The sequence below is a fragment of the Plecotus auritus genome, assembly GCF_963455305.1.
Source record: "Plecotus auritus genome assembly, chromosome: 13".
NCBI lineage: Eukaryota > Metazoa > Chordata > Mammalia > Chiroptera > Vespertilionidae > Plecotus > Plecotus auritus.
The window spans coordinates 24,322,366-24,341,644 of record NC_137779.1 but is presented as its reverse complement, the minus strand read 5'-3'; the positions used below and the strand labels follow the sequence as shown (position 1 = coordinate 24,341,644).

Sequence of the window (19,279 nt, the reverse complement as noted above, 5' to 3'; positions counted from 1 at the left end):
TGTCCCGCCTCTGTGTGTCTTGGCTTCTGAAAGGCTTTGTTTGAGGGGCTGAGGGGCCCCTCGGAGGGCATCCCATTTTGGGGCCGGGGAAACTGAGGTCACGAGAGAGCACGTGAACCTCCCTGAGCCACACGGAAGGGGACCCTGGGCTGTCTTGACTGTGGCGGGCGCGTCCCCAGAGCCTGGAACCCTCTGCCTGGCACCTGCCTCCCCGGAGGCCTCTGCACTGCGCCTCCTCCGCGCGCAGGTGGAGTGGGAGTTCGCTCAGAGAGGCGGGTGGCCAGCCAGGCTCACACAGCCTTCACGCATCCGCTCAGGATGTGAACCAGACTCCCTGACCCCTTTGCTATTCCTACTGGTCCAAGAGCACAGCCTCAGCCAGCGGCGGAGACATTCCAGGGCCTTCCAGACACCACTCTCCCGGTCCCAACTGTCCGTCTCTCCCCAGCAATGTCCCCGCATCCCCCAGGCCAGGGCGCTGACTGGGTCCGGATGCCTGGTCCATCCCCAATGTCTCACCCTTCAGGGCAGAGAAAAGGGGCCTCCCAGCACCCCCCACCCCCAGGTGGCTCCAGGAAACCCCTCAGGGCTCCAGTCCCCGGATCCCCAGCTCTGAGGCACCCTGAGACCCTGAAACCACACAGCGCCAGCTGCTGTTCCAGCGGTGCGCCTGGCCGCCAGCCCCGGACAGAATTAGCTGTGTTGGGAGCGTTTCCTCCCTGGTCCCACGCCCACACCGGGAGCTCACGCTGAGTCACCGCCGCGGGTGGAAGGCACTGGTGGCCTCACCGGCTGCCCACTTCCTTCTGGCTGAGATGGGGTGCACGCAGGGGTCGGCGAAGCCCAGAACTTATGCCTCTGGACCTGGACAGCCCACCTGCTTAGAGGCAGGGGCCCCAGAAACCTTCAGTACCTGGGGAGAGCCCAGAAGCGGGACACCCCAACATCTGTAATGCCTGGCATGCCCCCAGAGAAGGCCACTCCTTCCTCCCCTGTGTGCTGTCCCCCAACTCACTCCCTGCTGCTCTGGGCCCTGCCCGCTGACCCACAGGAGTGACACCACGGGGCTCCTTGCCCTCTGACCTCTAGGAGTGGAGGTTGTAGGGCAGTGGGACAGCGAACCCGGGCGTTCACTCTCCCAGCTCCCTCCCTGCAGGGTCTCCATCTGCGGACCACGGCTGTGCCCCCGGGGTGGCAGTGACCACTCTGTCCTCGGCCTAGGACAGGAGGGTCTCCGTGCACCTTAGACCTTGAATCGCTGCCCTGTCCCTCACACTGCCCACCCTTTCTACGCGCCCCCCCCTTTCCTCAGCTCTCGCCATTCACCCCATTTGAATGGGTAGCTTGTGTCCTGCTGAGACCCTGAGGGAGAGCCCAGGCTGCCCCTGCCTCCCCCTCCCACACCCCACATCTGTCAGATCCTACCCATTGTCCCCTAAACAGCTCACAAACCTTGTCACTTCTGCTCCCTGGATGACTACGACAGGCCCCTAGCCAGCCTCGCGCCACCACCGTGAGTTTATTTCCCCCCTCCCCCCTCCCCCCCCCGCCCCGCCCAGTAGCTGGCGAGGGCTTTTTAAAATGCACACCTCATCGCATGACTTCCTGCTTCTAAGTTCTCAGCTGCTCACCGGGCCGGTGTGGCTCAGTGGTTGAGCATCGACCTATGAACCAGGAAGTCACGGTCAGGGCATATGTCTGTGTGGTGGGCTCCATCTCCGGTGTGGGGTGTGTGGGAGGCAGCCGATCGGTGATTCTCACTCATCGTTGATGTTTCTATCTCTCTCTCCCTTCCTCTCTGAAATCAATAGGAATATATTTTTAAAAAGATAAAGTTCTCGCTGCTCCTCTTACCCTTAGAATAACACCAGCTCCTTACCCAAACCCCTAAGGCCCCGCAGTCTGGCCCCTGCCTGCCCTAGGACCAAGCTAAGGCCTGACCCCAGCTCCCTACCCCCCCCCCCAGCCCCCTGCCCAGGTGGAGTGCCCACGCCTCTTTGCAAACCCTATTTTATCGCAGACCCGGCCGCCATTCCCAGCCACAAAAGGCCCCAGCACGAATGTTTGGAGAGAGGTCTCTCCTCCCAGGCCAGAAAGCCCCTTGTCCCCCAACAGTGAGTCCAGCAAACAAACCCTCTCGGCCACTCAGCTTGTGTCCCGAGCCATGGGGCAGAGGGCCTGTGCCTCTCCCCATACACACGGCCCAGCCCCCGGAGGCAGCCTGGCAACAAATATTCTCTCTTTCTCAGATCCCACAGGACTGGGAGGCCTAGCACCCCCTTTGCGGAATCCCCCCGAGGCAGCCATGCGTCCACTCACGCAAAGAATCCCAAGCCGTGAGCACAGTGCGTCTGCGAGGCAGCGTGTGCTGGGGGAGTTCTCTGTGGTCAGTGACGGCTGCTCGTGGCGGTCACCGTCTCCCCAGGCCAGGCGCCAGCCCGTGGGATGGGTCCGGTGTCCTGCTCCCAGCGTGGGCCTGGAGCCTGCACTCTGAGGGTTTGTGGTGAGGCGGGATAGTAAGAAGCTAGGAAAATGCCTGGCAAGTGGTTTGCGGGCACTGAGATAGCTGAACCCACAGGCCGAGAAGTTTACAGCCAGTGCAGAAGGTCACTGCCCTTGACATAACGGCCTCCAGGCCTCCCTTCTAGTTCAGCCCCAGGCCCCGAAAAGCAGCTACGCCAGGAGGGTGAGGGACACTCGCACCAGCTGCCAATCAGCAGAGACCGTGCCCCTGGAAGAACACATCTGGGAAAGCTGACAAATATTCTGCCGAAACCCTCCCCTGCTATCTCCCCTAAGATTCCCGCCTGCACGAGAGAGATAAAGCCCTCAAGACAAATGACCCACATGCCTGTGCCTTCCCTTCCCCCACAGCGTGCACTTCCTAACCTCCGGGGGACCCCAGAGACTTCCAACCAGGGGAGCGACAGGCAGCGGCAGCTCGTCCCGGGCTAACCCCCTGACCCGTCCACAAGGCCCCCTTTGCCTGACCTCCCAGTGAGCCCCATTGAGGCTCTCCTGTCGCTTCTTCTACCCTAGGCCCTCCTTTGTCTCACTGCCCCCAGCTTTAGTAAATGCACCCCCAAAGTCACCTGGACTCGGGCTGTGAATGTGTCCCACACAAAGCCAAGGACCTACCCAGGACCAGCTGGCCTGAGGCAGACCCGCTCAGGGCCAGGTCCCCTGTTGGGTAACAACAGGTGCCCCCTGAGAAGTCATTGTCTCAAACCCTGCCCCCTCAATCCAGGCCAGCACAGCCCACCCTCTGCCCTGAGGGCCAGGCTGCATCAGATACTGCCCCAAAGCATGGCTTCTCCCCCTGGCACCTGGAGACACCTGGGAGGTGGCAGCCACAGCCACTGTCCCCATCAGCAGGCCCCCCACCTGCTGGGGGACAGGAAGGAGCAAGGAAGCTAAGAACAAGGCTTGTCTGCTTCTGGGGCGCTTCTGTTCCACCCCTAGGCCTTGCTCCCTGCCCTCTTCCTTCTCTCTTGCTGTCAGATGAATGAGAACCTCACCGGGCCCCTGAAACTCACACCAGGGCCCCGGTCGGTACAGGAGACCCAGCCAGGCATCCTGGCAAGGAGCTTTGAGTCCCAGCGTCAGGGTTAACTACTTTTAGTAACAACCACCAAAATAACAGCATTTTATTGAGCCCCTATTCTGTGTGCCAAGGCGCTGAGACGCACTTTCTGCACGTCACCCCACACAAACCCTGTGGGGTGGTGGTTAAGATCACCCCCATTTTAGAGTTGGGGAAGCTGAGGCTCAGCAAGGTCAAGAGTCTTATCCAAGGTCGTGTGGCTACCAAGAGGCAAAGGTGGGATCTGAATACAGATTAAGAATCGAGTGCTCTTTCTTTGATGCTTTGCAGGCTCTACTTGGCAAATGTTCTTAGGTAAATCCCTGGCTCTTTGGGGCCTCAGTTTCCCGCTCTGTAAAACAGGGAGGTTGGAGTTGATGGTCTCAAAGTCCCCCTTCCAGCTTTAAAAAAAAAAAAAAAAAGATGGTTGAATGGACCAACAAAAAGACATCATGGCTCAGTGCCATGCTGTGTGACCTTGGGCAAGTGACTTGACCTCTCTGAGCTGTAGTTACGCTGCCTATAAAAATGACAATAATAAAGCCTTCCTCTCAGTAAATCAAGAGGTCTGGATGGAAAGTTCTCTGGGGACCCCTTGCAGATCTAAGATCTCGGGGCTGGAGATACAAGGTGAACTTCAAAGTCTCTGCACCACAATGCCATGATGAGTAAGTCTGGGGTTCTTGTTGTGACAAGGTGGTTTCAGTCTTGTCCCCACTCCAAGCTACCTAGTGGCCAAAGGGGCCCACTCTTGGGAGTCCAAGTTCAAAGGCCCTTCCTAGTTCAGTGAACGTGGACCAATTACCTCTCTTCTCCAAGCCGCAGTGTGCCCGTCTGTAACATGGGGATGATACCATTTCTCCCTCCAAGCGTTAGTGTGAGCCTGTCGTGAAACAATGATATGGACACAGTACCCGGAGCCCACAGTAGGTGCCCAGCAGATGTCTGTATAGAAAAAATCAGACGGCGACAAACCTGTGAGCACAGGCAGTGTTCCTCTCCCACGGGGCGTTGGGGGTTGGGGGGGTGGAAACCAGGGTGAGTCCAGTTCGCAGGTTCTGAACCAAAGCAAAGATCTGTGTTCCTGGAAATCATCGGAGCTCAAAGATGAGTCTGGAGGGTGTCTGAATGCCAGAGAGGCTGGGGAGCCAGGCCGCAGCCTGTGGTCCCGCTCAGCCGCCTCCTCCCAGACCACACGCTGTCCTGGCCGGATGAGGAAGCCGTGGCTACGCTCCTCCACCTCAGCTCAACCTGTCTCCCTTCCCGGCACCCCCACATCCTTTGCAAGAGCCTCTGCAAAGCATGTTTCAACTTGGTTCAAGCCCCTCGGTGGAAATCAAGCCAGTGTCTCACGCTGTCGGCCCAGGGCAATGAAAGCATGAAAAGGAGCGGCCTTTCTGGGACTTAGCGATGGCCCCATACACCGTGAAGATGAAGGAAAGTGATAAAGGAAAGCCCGCCCCCTGGAGTGTCAGCGTCTCAAACAATGTCATGGCCCCCTTATTCCCATTTCACAGATGAGCAAACTGATTCAGACACCTTGGTGATCTCTCCCAAAGTGACCCAGCAAGTGAGTAGTGAGCAGGGTTGAAACAGGATAGTAAGAAGCTAGGAAAATTCCTTGGCATCTGGATTGAAGAAACAGAGACAGCAATTTACAGCCAGATACGGAAGGTCACCTCCCTAGAGAGAACATCCAGGCCTCAGCTGGATTTCAGCTCCAAGACCAGAAAATCAGCACAACAAGGTGGGAGACGCCAGGACCAGCTGCTTTTCCCTGCCCTGGGCTGACCCATCCGTGGAGACAATGGCCCTCAAGGACACACCTGGATAAGCCGATGAATATTCTATGAGGATCCCGCCCTCCCCGCTTCTTCCCTATCAGGCCCGCATCTCCTAAACTCAGAGGGTCCTCGTGAGACTTGCAACCAGGGGAGTAATGGGCAGCGGCGGCTCGTCCCAGGCTCATCCCCGAACCTGCCTGTGAGGCCCCCTTTGCTCTGACTTCCCAGTGAGCCAGAGCAGGCCGCCTAGGCCAGTGGTCGGCAAACTCATTCGTCAACAGAGACAAATATCGACAGTACAGCCACTGAAATTTCTTCTGAGAGCCGAAAACCGACTTCTGCGCGTGGGCCACGAAGTTTCAGTCGCACTGTACGTGCGCCCCCGCGCGTGGTATTTTGTGGAAGAGCCGCACTCAAGGGGCCAAAGAGCCGCCTGTGGCTCGCGAGCCGCAGTTTGCCGACCACTGGCCTAGGCTGTCCTGTTGTTCTTCCACCCTAGGCCCTCCCTTGTGTCACCCTCCCCAGCGTATTAAACTGTCCTCTCAAATCACCTGCACGCGTATTGTGAAAGCTTTACTGCGGGAAGTCAAGAACCCACCCACTGCGGGGCGGCCCGAGGCAGACCAGCTCTGGGCCAGGGGCCCTTTCCAGTCACAGAATCAGGAGCTCCAGTCTGGGCTTCTGCCTCCTCTCCTGATTGTCCCCGGAATCATGTTAGGTATCACTCAGAGCTAAGTTTTCAACCCAGCTCCAGCCCGTTCGGGCTGTGTGACCTCGCACAGGTTACTTCACCTCTCTGAGCCTTGTGAGGACTCGAGAAAACAAGGCTGGTGACATGTTTGGCCTGGTGCCTATCACAGCCTCGATTACTTATTACTGTCAGGAAAGGAGAAACTGGGGAATGTGTTCCCTCTGCTCCCTCGGTGCCGTCCACTACGTTAGGGTCCAAGGAGGACTCGGCAGGGCACCGGGCTCCCCCGGAACTGCTCAGAGCAGAGCCGGATGCCAGGGATGTTGGATGAACTGGAGACCCCTGGAGACTGCGGCCTCAGGACCCCTTCCCAGCCTTCTCCTGTCCCCTCTGCTCATGCCCCGAGCAGCACTGAGGCCTGAGCACATCTGGCCCAGGGCTGCCCCGCCCAGGCCCCTCACTGGCTGCCCAACAGCCCCGCTCACTCCAGGCCGTCTTGTTCTGGAAGCTTCCCGTCTCCAGCCCCGAACATTCCCCTCCGAGGCCCTGTCAGGGGAGGAAGTGTGCTCAGCAGGGGCCCAGGGTTCCAGGAGTGCGGTTTGGCACCTTTGCCTGGGAGAGGTCAGAAAACAGAGGCCCCATTGGAGGGCGAGAGAGAGGGGGCGAGGGAGGGACTGGGCCCCTCTCAGGCTGACTCAACCCCTCCGGGAAGCGGAGAAACTTCCAATAAGATGGCCTTGACATTCAGCAGCGGAAAGCTCGAAAGCCAAGGACGCTTCCCTGCAGTTCTCGGTTCCTCCTGTCTCCCTCTCTCCCTCCTTCTAAGAAATGTTTATTGAGCACCTATAATGCACCAAGCCCAGAGCTGGACCCTGGGGACACAGCAGGGAACAAAGGGACATGTCCCTTCCTGGAGGGGCTGGCCTTCTCGAGGTGGGGGGAAACAGGTAACAAACATAAACCATAGAAAAAGGCAAACACACCCGGACCCTGACCATCTGGATTGAATCCCTGCTCTGCCCCTCACCAGCTGTGTGACCTTAGGCAAGTCACCAGCCTCTCTGTGCCTCAGTTCCTTCCGCTGACAAATAGGGGTGATCCTCGCTCTTCCCTCACAGGGCTGTTGCGAGTATTAAACGAGTTTGCACTGGTAAAGTCTGAAGCATACCTGGGGCATCCAAGCACTGTGAATGCTGAAATATAAAATTAATCTAACGGCTGGGGGTGATAGGTGCTACAGATAAAATAGAAAGAGAAGCAGGGCATAGAGATGCCGGAGGGGGTGCTATTTGAGGTCAAGTGCTCAGAAAAGGCCTGAGGACTCCAGGTCGTGGGAACTGCACGTGCAAAGGCCCTGGGGCAGGAGCAGGTTTGGCAAGTTCAGGAAGCAGCATGGGTCGGTGCCTTCCAATATCCATTTAAAAGGCAGCTGGTGGGCACCTTCTAAGGGCCACACCTCTTTGCTAAATGCTGTGGGAGTGAGATGGCCCAGTCTCCACTCTCCCAGAGGGGCAAGGAGTCAGCTGCCAGCCACCATAATGGGAGAACATGTATTTCTTTGTGCGAGTGATTAATGTCCCTACTTTGGTCATTTTTGAGTCCTGCCTGGCCCTTTAAATGGCTGAGTTTGTGGCTCTGGCTCTATACAAAGCAAAGAAACAGTGACTGGGGAAATCAGGAGAGCTTCTTGGAGGAGGTGACATTTGAGCTGAGCCTTGGTGGGTGCGAAGCCTTTGCTAAATGGAGCTGAACATCAGCTCAGGAGCCAGGCTGCCTGGGTTTAAGGGACTGGGGAGTATCCTTTAGCCACCCCGTGCCTCAGTTTTCCCATCTGGAAAGGGGGGGAAATGGGAGTAGCTGTTACACAGAACGTGGTTCTGGGATTAAACAGCATGACATACAGAAAGTGCTTACACTCGACCCTTTGAACCCCCCAGTGCAGTCGCCACATACCAGGCTCCCCCTTGAGATAAGCTGCAGAGAGAGGAGGGGAGGGCCCCTGGGTGCGAACACTGGTCTCCTTTCCCCTGGGCCAGCTAGGGTGAGGTCAGTCATCTGGGGTTACTGCCCCGGGTCGGGGCTGCAGGACCCACAGGAAGCGCCCGCCGGGGGTCAAGGAGGGGTCGCGGAGGGGGACCTCGCAGCTCACGTCCTTCCAAACCGACCCACGCCCTTTGCTTCAGGAACCCAGCGGTCCAGGCCTGAGCCTTGGTTCTTGCTGGTCCCTCTGCTGGGATGTCCTTTTCTCGACTCCTCTGCTCGCCCGGCCTCGCTGCGCACTCAACACAAATCCAGGCAGAGCAGGCCGCACAGTGATACGGGCGAGAAGAGAGAACATGATCCTGCCGACAGGAGCCAGGCGTCTCGCCGGGAGCTTCCTTAGGTCCCTGCATCCACCCCACCCCCCACCCCCACCCCCATGCCAGGAGGACATGGCTCTTATCCCCACTTCCCAGCAGATAATGAGGTGCCGAAAGGAACCTAATCAGATCACCAGCACCAGGTGGAAGCAGGACTCGAACCCGGGTTTCAGGGAGTCCAGAGCCTGTGTTCTAATGGACCCAGCCGCTTAAATGGGCTGATGGCTGTGACAAGCGTTCAGGTAGCACCCCTACCTCTCCTGAGACTTCCCTACATCTCACCAGCAAGGCTTCCCTGCGGGGACTCAGAAGTCCTCAGCCATCCCGGGGTCCTGGGGTACAGCCCTGGGGTGAGAGGAACAGAAACTGAGAAGCTGGGGGTGACGGCACTGACCCCCACTCACAGGGCGCTGACAGGGTACCTGGCGCCTCTACTCAGAGCAAACCTTCAAGGTGGGTATTTTCATCCCCATTTCGCAGATGTGGAAACTGAGGCACCAAGAAGCAAAACCACTAGCCCGAGACCCCACGGCTAGGAAGGGGCAGAGGTGGCACTTGAACCGGGGCTATTCTGACACCAGGGCCCACGTCTTCCATCGCCATGACTGCCCTTGACTTTCTATGACTTGCCCGCGAGGGACCCCACTGGATGCAGAGCCCTACATTTTGCACCCCTGACCCCGCCTGTGCACCAGGCTGGCAGCGTTGCAGGCTGCACACATCCACCATCCCACCTCAGAGCCCTCAGACCCGACACACCCACCTCTGGACAGTGCCGCCGCCACACTCCAGGCTCTGGGGCAAATAGGGGGTTGCAGGGGCCTGTGCAGCCAGGTGGACCCCTGAGAGATCCTGGAGTCCCGAGCCGCCCCAGCTGCACCCTGCGCAGGAGGCAGCCCCGGGCACAGGCGGCCTGGGCATTCGCGAAGGTTCGGGCCCCTTGGAATGCCCTGGCTCCAGCCCAGGCAGTTGACGAAAAGGTTAGCGCTGCTGCCAGCAGCCAGGTCATTGGGAATGTGAGATCCCACCCAGTTCCCAGGCCCTGGGGGAGGAGGGACAGGCTCCCTCCCCTCCACCCCATCACTGTGCTGTCACCGTCCTCGAGGCAGAGCTCCAACTTTGACCCGGGAGAAGGTCTTGCTGAGAAAGTCGCCCCCGACCCTCCATAGAAAAAAACAGCTGGTTCCAGCCCAGAGGAAATGCCAGGATCCTAAACACTTGCCGGAGAGGCTGGAGGATCGGAAGCTCTGCCATCCTCGCGGGACAGATAAAGGCAGGTGGCCCGTGCGGCTGCAGCGAGGCCAGGTACCCACGCCGCCTGGCCCTGCGCCTGCCTTGCAGTCTCGGGGCACAGACTCACTCTCTCCACCTGCAACTCGGGTCGATGTGAGGATGACACGGGCTCGCATCCACAGGGTGCACCGCTTGGGGTGTCCTGAGATGCGCGACCTTCAACACGCAAACCAGAACGTTCTAGGCAAATCGGGGCAGGTGGGTCATGCTACCTGCACAGAGTCCAGCTCTAGCCAAAGCGCCTCTTGACCGTGATGTTCGAAGAGAACTCCTTCTGAAGTCAGACAACATCGCGTTTGAGTCCTAGCTCTCCGTCAGAAACTTTTTTTTTTTTTTCATTCCATTAATTTGACACATCTCCACGATGCTCACTAGGCACAGGAAGGCCACGTGAGCAAAGTGGGCAGAATCCTGTGCCTGGGGAATGGGGGGGAGGGGGGGGGCACCCCTCCATCTGGGACCTCCCCTCCCCGGTCCTCTGAGCCCTCGAGTCACAGCTGGGAAATAAAATAATCAGAAATAAACTCTTCCTGTGTTTGGTTATTTTCCAGAGCAGGTCACCCCTCTTCCTCCTCCCCCAGCCCTACCCCCACCAGCAGAACTTCTAGAAAAACCCATGCAGTCAATGAGACTTTTTTGGGTTTTTTTCTCTAAATTGAACTGGAGCAGCCCCTGCCCCATCACCCCCAGCCTGGGTCAGCTGCCAGGAGTCACACAGGATAAGCGGTCACCTCCTTCCCCAGGCAGCAGGGGTCACTTCCTCACGTCAACCTCAGCGGACACTTCCTCAGCATCCGTCTTAACCCCTTGCCTTCCAGCCCCTTCCCAGGTGGGGCCGTTCCCCCTGAGGCGGGGGGAGGGGGGCTGCCCAATGTCCTGGCTTGCAGGTCTGTCTGTCTGTCTATTGGCTTGGTCCAGAAGGGAGGGGGAATACATCCGCGCAGAGGCTGGTGGATCCAGGAGGACATAAATCAAGAGAGAAAGGAGGAAGGGAAACAAGGGCGGGGACAGAAAGCACCGCCAAGGCCGAGGAGAAAAAAATGCAGACGATAAGTAGCGTCCTGAGTACTTCCCTTGGGTGGGCCACGCCGTCCACTCCCAGCCTCCTCATTGGCAAGCAGCCCGCCCCGGGGAATGCCAGGCCTTCCCGGACCTTTCTGAGCCAGGAGCCGGGAGCCGGGAGCCGGGAGCTGGGACGTTCCTCAGAGGTTTACGGGGGCAGTATGCAGGCGGGCTGTGGGGACGGACCCACATCCCCAGTGACATTCTGACCATGTGTGGACGCTGCCTCGAGGTCCCCGGTGTCTTCAGGGGCGTCCCGAGGCGGCTGCCTGAGCACAGCGCCGTCCCCACACGCCGATGGCGCTGCCCCAGATGGCACTCAGGGAGAGGCACTGTCCCTAGACGCGCCAGGGCAGGAGGGACCACGCGTTCCAGTCCAGGCATCCTGGTTCAGGCGTCGCTGGCTTCCTCTGAAGACGTTTCTAGAACATCTGGCAGAGGGCCTGAGCAGGTGGCTGGCGCTGCGTCTTGGCACTGTCAGCAGCGGCGAGTGCCACACTGTCCCCTGCGGCACCGGCACCGCTAGAACTCAGCCACCAGCTGGGGCCACGCTCCCGCCCCGACACCTGCTTGTCTGGCACGGACGTGCACGACCCACACGTAGCGCGAGCCTACATCCCTCTTCCGCCTCTTGTCCCAGCATCGATGCTAAGAGTGCCCTTTTCACTCTCAAAGTGCCCCGTTGGGACAGTAAACCGCACCGTTTCCCTACTTACAGATCAGCCCTTCCTCTGCCCCCGAGGCATAGGGGCCAGGGGAGTAGAAGCCCCCGACGTTGACCTTGCCCTCCCACCTTTGCTGGGCCCTGTGCTCAGAACTTGTCCAGAGAGGGAGGCAGGTACTGCCATGGTCCCATTGGGCAGATGCAGAAACTGAGGCTCCGAGAGGCCGGGCTAATTAAGAAGGTAGCCCCGTGCCAGGCCCCCGTGTCGGGAACTTTCCAGGACTCAGGCATCCCTGGCTCTGCCCAGGGACAGTTTCTCTCGTCCCCTCTCTTCACAGGTGGAAAAGCCGAGCCTTGGTCACAGGCGGGAGCGGGGCCTGCTGGGGCCCCTATGGCGTCAGCCCGGATGCTCAGGTTCAGAGTCAGCTTAGCCAGGCAGGTGGCTTGGTCTCCGTGCACCTTGGTCGTCTCATCCGTAAAACGGGAGTGAATCTGGCCGCTGCCTTCTGCTGTTGAAGGACGGCCCCCCAGTGGGAGCGCCCCGGGAGGCCGGAGGCACCTCTGGGTGGTAGTTACTACCGGGTGGACCCAGCACCTCAGCCCCAGTGCGACCCCTCCCAGGATGGTCACACCCCTGGGTGAACCAGCCGCATCCCTCGTGGGGGCCGGTGCAGCGTGAACACGCAGGCTCCTTCTGCAGAAAGTGTTCAGAATCTCAAGACGGTAACTGCTGAGCGTTAAGCCCGGGGCAGGCCCTTCCGAGGCCGTGCGGCTGCCCTGGTCACACGCCCAGGAAGTGGCCCTGCCCCTCAGCTCTGGGGGGATTGGGGGGGTAAGGGGGGAGCAGGGGAGCTGGGGAAGAGGGACGCACGTCAAAGGCAGAGAGGGAGGCTGGCTGACAGAGAACAGTGAATGAGCACACGTCCTCTCTCTGGGCCTCAGTTTCCCTGGCTGTAAAATGGGACCGTTTGCCCCAGCTTCCACATTTCCAATGAGTTTGCCATGATCCCTCCAGGAGGGGCAGCTGGCCCCAGAAGACCATTTTGACAGGGACAGGATTGGGCAGAAGCTCAGCCCGGACTTGGGAGTGAAAGCTACCCGATCCTTCAGGCTGGGGAACAGCAAAGGAGGCTCCTGGAAGGAGGGACTCTGGGGCGCTGCCGGCTTCCCCGGGGCGCTGGGAAATGGGAGACCCCGGAGCTGGGAGAGGACCCAGAATATGTAGTGACCAGAAAGCCTGGAAACCTAGGTAATTTAATTAACCATGTCACTCCAGTGCATTTAATGAACAAGGACGCCAGCCAGCCTGGACCAGGAGCCACCCAGCAGGACAGGGGCAGGCCCAGGGCCCCCGCCTGAGGAGTGCCCTCTCCCAGGCCGCCAGGAATCAGCGATGGGGAGGTGAGGGCATCGCCCAGCCAGGCTCCGGGAAGCCGCCCTGCCCTTCCCCAGAGCCCTGCTCCTGATTTCCTTCACGTCTGCGGCTTTTCACAGGCGGGGAGAGAAAAACAGCCAAAGAAAGGCCCATTTAGGCCAGACAGGCCCGCTTTCCCCAGGAGAGGCGGGGCTGGCGGTCCAAGGCCTCCACCCGGCCGTGCCATGCTTTCCGCCAGCACAGGAAACAGAGGGCAAGACTTGGGCAAAGCTGTGCCGCCGGCACCATCTACCCCTGGCATTCCTCAGCCCCTCCTGGCTCAGGGCTTCCGCTCCCCGCGTTCTGGGTTTCAGCCCCAATGCTGTGCCGCACACGATCTCGCATGAACAACACAACACTGCTCCTGTGAGGAAAGCCCCTTTCTGATCCCCGAGTCACAGCGGGGGAAACTGAGGCTCGGGGCAGGCACGTGACCTATCCGAGGCAGCCAGCACGCCGAAACGGGTTTCAAAACAGGTCCCTGGGAGCTGCGGGGTCCCTGCTTCCACCCAGCGGGCGGCCGCTCCATTCGTGCTCCAGGCACCCCCTTTTTCTTCGTGACCCAAATCCCTGACAGCTGAAGAGGCCCCCTGTGAGCTCAGCCTGTCATAAAAGAGATTGGAAATCGCACACGCTCCCTAAGGGCCGGCACTTGACGTCAGGCAGCCCACCTCCCGCCGGGCTGGGAGGCCAGTGGAAACTTGAACGCCCAGCCCGGCACAGCGGGCAGGCAGGGCAGCGGCCAGTCTCTCTCCCTCTTGTAAACATGTCCCCGGCCGACCACAGGTGCCATCCTAAATCAACTCTCTTTAACCCTGGAAGAAACACCTCGTTTTCTCCCAACCTCTGTGCCTACCTCCGTCAGCAAGGCCTGGGCGTGGTAGGAGAGGGGGCCCATGATTCAGTCAAAAAAAGCCACCGTAGCAAAGAAATAGTCTCTTCTCCACGTTGGTTTACGGAACAGACTTCCCAGGAGAGTAAGCCGAGAACCCGCGTGCCCTCTGCCAAGTTGGGATTTCCAACTCCATCAGCTGGAGGTTGTCTGAAATCTTCCATCGCCCAGATGTGCAAGTTCAAGCACTGAGTGTGGAGAGGATGAGGCCTGGGGACAATAGGGTGCTGCTCCGGTGACATGGGCTGCCTTGGACCACCCGGAAAATTGGATGGGACGTTCCAGGCTCTGCAGAGGGTCCAGACTGCCTCCGGCCGCGCCCTGCTTCCGCCCACCACCCCAGACATCCCTTCCTCGTCAAGTCTCTCACTCTCTGCTCCCGCTGCTCTCCCCACTGAGATATCTTTTATTTCTGGCCAATTTCTCCTCCAAGCACTCAAGGCCAATTCATCCCTGGAACCAGCTCAAATGCATGCTTTCTTCTCGGAGTATTTCCTGACTTCCCCCATCAGCGCTGCCCACTCTCTGAGCCTGCAGGACCTTGTGCGCTGAATGCACCGGGCAGGCACCAACTCACGTGTATTTAACAAGAAGCGTGCGGTCCAAATGGCCCAGTGTCCGCCTACTGAACTGAATGGATAATGGATGGGATTGTCCTGGGTGCTTGCGAGCCAGGGGCAATTGACCCTGTGCATGTTAAAGCCAACCTTCTGGCTAGATGAACCCCACTCTGTTGACACCCCTGAGGGCAGGGCTCTTCTCTGCCGGTATCCCTGCTCCCGGCACACAGTAGGTGCTCAGCAAATGCCGGGGGAGTGCGTGGAGGCTGTGTCCCGGCTCTCTCACTGCCTTTAGACAAGTCCCTCTCACTTTCTGAGCCTCACTTTTTCCATCTGAAAAAATGGGAGTCGGGATTAGCTCAGTGCTATGGTTGGATGCTTGGGCTCCCCCCCCCCACCATCCATACATTGAAGTCCTGACCCCCCAATGTGATGGCGTTAGGAGGTGGGGCCTCTCACCAACTCTCCTGTCTCTCTCTGGCCCGTGGTCCCAGAAGAACAACCCAGTGCGCTAGGTGCTGATTCTTGCATCCATCGCCCACTCACACTCACCCACCTCCTTGCCCAACAGCTGCCCTCAGCACGAGCCCAGGGCTGGGATCAGAGAACCCAATTCACATTCCAAGAAAGCAGAACCGATTCTGACCTCCTGCCTGGGTAGCAGCTGACCACCCTACTGAGTCAGCTGCTGCGACTCCAAGGTTACCAGAGTGTGTCTGTGGTGGATGGAGCACTTTCCTGCCACAGGAGCCCAGACTCCTCCACGAGGTGAGGCCGGAAGCCAGGAGGCCGGCCTGGGGACCTGGAGGCACGAGGCGCAGATACCCACATCAGCCCAGATGTGCAAAGGCGCATCTCAGTGCCTGTTTTCCTGAGAATACAAATAGAAAGGCTTTCGTTGAGCTGACCTTGAGCTGAGCTCAGTGCTTTATGGGTAGAAAGTCATTGAATCCCACAAGGACCCTATGAAGTAGGCACTGAGATTGTCCCCACTGTACAGATGGGGACACTGAGGCCACGGGCGGTTAAGGGGCAGAGCTGGGATCTGAACCCTAGACCAGTTGGCTGTGGAGGCTCTAACCATGTTCTGTGGTCAACAGATGCCAAGCAGACATTGGTATCTCTGTCTTCCACGGCACCGCATAGAATCTCTGCCCTCGGTTCCATCCAGCGGGGCAAGAAACTCTACTGCTTCTCTACCATCATTGTGTCCATCATTGCAAAAGCAGGGAGGTTCCAAAAGGGAAGTAAAACTAAGTTTCCTAATTTTGCCTGAAACCAGCATGTCCTGGAGTCCAGAAGCAGCACCAAGTGGCTGCCAAACCTCCTTCCTTGCAACCCAGGCCCAGCCCAGGGCCTCCCCCTCACCCAAGAGGCATGAAAAGAGTCTTAAATTGGGAACCAGGAGCCCCAGGTCTTAGTCCCACCAAACGACCTTCACCCATCAGGGCCTCACTTTCTTCATCTCTCAAATGGGGGCAAGCAATCCTGTCTTTTTCATCATTCTGCCTTATGGAGTATCAGACACACAGAAGGTGCGCACGCATGTTTTTTGGGTGAATAAATGAAAATATATGCCACAAGTTTGCTTCCCCTTCCTTGAAGGCCTTAAGAACAGGAACTGGGCCTGACTCATCTTAAGTTCTCACATTCATAGAACTTTCCTCCTCTGCAGGCTTATTCGTACAGGAAGTCGATGCCAAGCACCCACTATGTGCCCGGCTTGGTCCAGACCTCAGCGTCACCCGGGAGCCCCTGACGTCCTGGGCTTCCTCAGGCAAGAACAACACCAAGCTGCCTTATAATCGGTAAGTTTGGCTCATCCTAGGGACTTGGGTCATGATCCCTGCATTTCCACACCCCCTGGGCCCAGCCCTGGGGGAATACAGCCCAAAGAAAACGTTGACTTAACTACACACACACACACACACACACACACACACACACACACACACCTGCGTGTGCACACGTGTTGGCATACATATGCACAGGCACTGAGACCGCAGGATTTTCTGAGTTCAAATCCCAGTTCTTTAGCTTATGACCTATGTGACCTTGGGCAGACCCCTTTTCCTCTCTGAGCCTCCTTTTCTCCATCTGTAAAATGGGGATGATAATCCTGAAACTTTTCTCCACAGGGTTGTAAGGGGATTGAGTGAGATCATGGATATGAAGAGCTTTGGCTCAATAAATGTGCTGTGCTCGATAAAATTGTTATTCCTGCTTCCTTCTTCCAGAAGGGAAAGAGAACAGCTGTTGACTAAGTTCCAGGGAAATCCATGTGGAGGGGCCTGGAATGTAGGAATTTCCTCGGTATATTTGAAAAATGTAGCCTTAGGATCAGAGAATGGAAGAGACCCAAGAAGCCACCATATCTGTGGCCGAGACAGCCAGTTGTCCACAAAAACCAATCTTCCCTCTACAACACACAGCTGTTGCTGAGAAGAAGCCACCCTGGCGAGGAACTCCATTTCCCAACCCCCTTTGCAACTAGATTGGTCACATGATTAGTTCTTAGGCGTGGTGGAAGGCAGTTCAGAAGCAAGCATGCCAACTCCATGCTTTCCTTCATCAGTGACATGTCCATGGGGACAGTAGGGACATGCGATGGGTTCCTGAATCGCCGCGTGAAGTAGCACCCTCCATTCAGAAATGCCTGCCTTATAATAAACGCCTGTTTTGTTTGAGCCATTCTATGCATTTGGGTCTATCCATTACGTCAGCTAGTACCCTGACAAATACAACATTCTTATTTACAAATGATTATGGCCAGAGAGTACCTTGCCCAAGGTCACAGAGCATATTCAGCAAAGGCCAAAAACTTTGGTCTCATAACCATTTGGAGTAGGTCTGCAATCTTCCTCCTGTTCCACAGAGCTATCGTGATTCTTAAAGGTCCATTAGCAATGAGAGTGATGTTGAGTGAGCTGAAGTCTGGAGCCCTCCACTCCTATTTCAATTAGGATAGCAGCACCTTTATCTGTTTCCTCCATATATTTTCATTGGAGGAAAGGATTCTGTGGCTTAAGATACTTCCCAAGTCTGCACACAATCTGCTTTCTGTGGTACAACACAACAAAGTTTCACTTCTTCTCCACCATGCCTCCTGACCTCAACTGCTGACACAGGGTATCACTTGCAAAAAGTACATATATATTTGCTTAGAAAGGAAAAAGACAAGCCTCGGTGTGCAGCAAAGAACCCAGAAACCTGGGCAAAGGCAAGGAAAAAAGACGGCCGAGTACTCTAGCGCAATGGTTCTTAAGTTTTGGGGGGCATCAGACTCGTCCGTGAAGTGGCTTCCAAATGCAGACTTTGCACCGCTTACCCTCAGATATTCTGACTCAGAAAAATGAAGCTTTAAGAAATACTCAGGATTCTCAGGATTATTGATCAGAATGTCAGTAATCCCAGGATTCCACTTTGAGAAGTCTTGAGTCTACTTCATAGCCTCAAAACTGGCATTGATAACTGCACCTGTGCAAGCATAGCTCAAAGAGAATGAAACCGGCTTTTGGTTTTCTTGTACACTGACAGGAACCTGGGCATTAATAATCGACTGGTAAAGAAATCAATAATTACTTCTCCTTGGCTCACATGCGTGTCACAGGTGTAGATAGCATGGTGGTACAGAAATGATAACAGAATAATAGCTCATGTTTATAGGGCCCTTGCTACATGACAAGCCCTCTGCTAAGTGCTCCTCATATATCATCTCATTTAATCTTTTAATAATCCTAGGAGGTAATTACTATTCATACTCCCATTTTATAGACGAGGAAACTGAGGTTTAAAGATAAGACATAACTTGTTCTCTGTCACTAAGGTGGCAGACCAGGATCAAACCCACCCCACAGAACCCAACCCCATAGCCATAGTGCTCTATTGCCTTTCATGGAGGTCTAGCATCAGAACCCCTCTCCAGGACTCAGTTTCCTAATCTGTCAAACAGACGTATTAATAGCACCTTTATCATAATGCCGAGGATTCGAGAAAATTATAGCAATAAAATGGTTTGCCAACTGACAGGAGTTAAGTAAACATCTAAGAGATGAGACTTGACTAGCTCCCTCATCCCATTTTACAGATGGTGAAACTGAGGCCTGGCTACTTTACTTATTCGATGAACATGTAACTGAGCACCTGCTACATGCTAGGTCTTGAGCAGGGGGCTGGGGATACAGAGAGAATAATACCCTGTTGTGGCCTCGAGGAGCTCCCAGGCCAGCAGAGGAGACAGACAGCAGGACAGGCAATTACAAGACAGTGTGATAGGCACTGTGATGGGTGAGTACAGGCACCAAGAGAGCCTAGTGGAGATAGGTGTTGACCCAGTTGGAGGGTTGGCGGGGCGGGGGTGCACTTTTCACAAGGGCTCAGCCAAAGAGGGAAGTACTTACCCAAAGTCAAGTTTATCTATTCGCTGAAGTTCGGAGGAGTCCAGCGAAGGTCCCTGTGTACCAAGCGATAAATAACTCCTCCCTTGGGCTTCTCAATGCCGGGCACCCCACGGCTTGAGCATCGCGGGGTTTCCGTTAAACCTTCTAAGAAAATGCCAAGCCGCCTTCCTCCCGCCAGCAGAGGCCTGAATTAGCTGATGCTGTTCATTTCAGCGGCACGGGCATTTGGAGAAGTTTTTCCTTTCGGCAAGTTGGAGGAAGCAAAAGGGACAGCGAGAGCTGCAAGGAGGCTGGTCTTGAAAAGGAAGTAGGGGGTTCCAGAGGGGAAACTGGGGCCCAGGCCCTTTGTGGAAAGAGAGAGCAGACCCAGGGCCTGGCCGCTGCCTCACTCCCCTCTCTGAGCCACACCCGTCTGAGTGAGCAGACTCACCTCCAATAGCACGACAGGCGTCCCTCCGTATCCGCCTGGGGGGTGGCTCCATGACCCCGGGTGGACACCAAAGTCCACAGATGCTCAAGCCACTCACATAAAACCGTGTGGTACTTGCCCATAACCCACGCACATCCTCACATGCA

The 19,279-nt window shown here is 56.9% G+C and overlaps 1 protein-coding gene across 1 annotated transcript in view; it reads right to left on the bottom strand.

Annotated features, from left to right (window-relative positions):
• The window catches only part of CMKLR1 (chemerin chemokine-like receptor 1), a 28,895-nt gene extending 10,023 nt beyond the window's left edge, over nt 1–18,872 (bottom strand). Inside the window, exon 1 of the mRNA XM_080650818.1 lies at nt 18,704–18,872. The gene's annotated coding sequence lies outside the window, so the exon portion shown is untranslated. The remainder of the gene's footprint in view (nt 1–18,703) is intronic.
• Between the last annotated feature and the right edge of the window lie 407 nt (nt 18,873–19,279).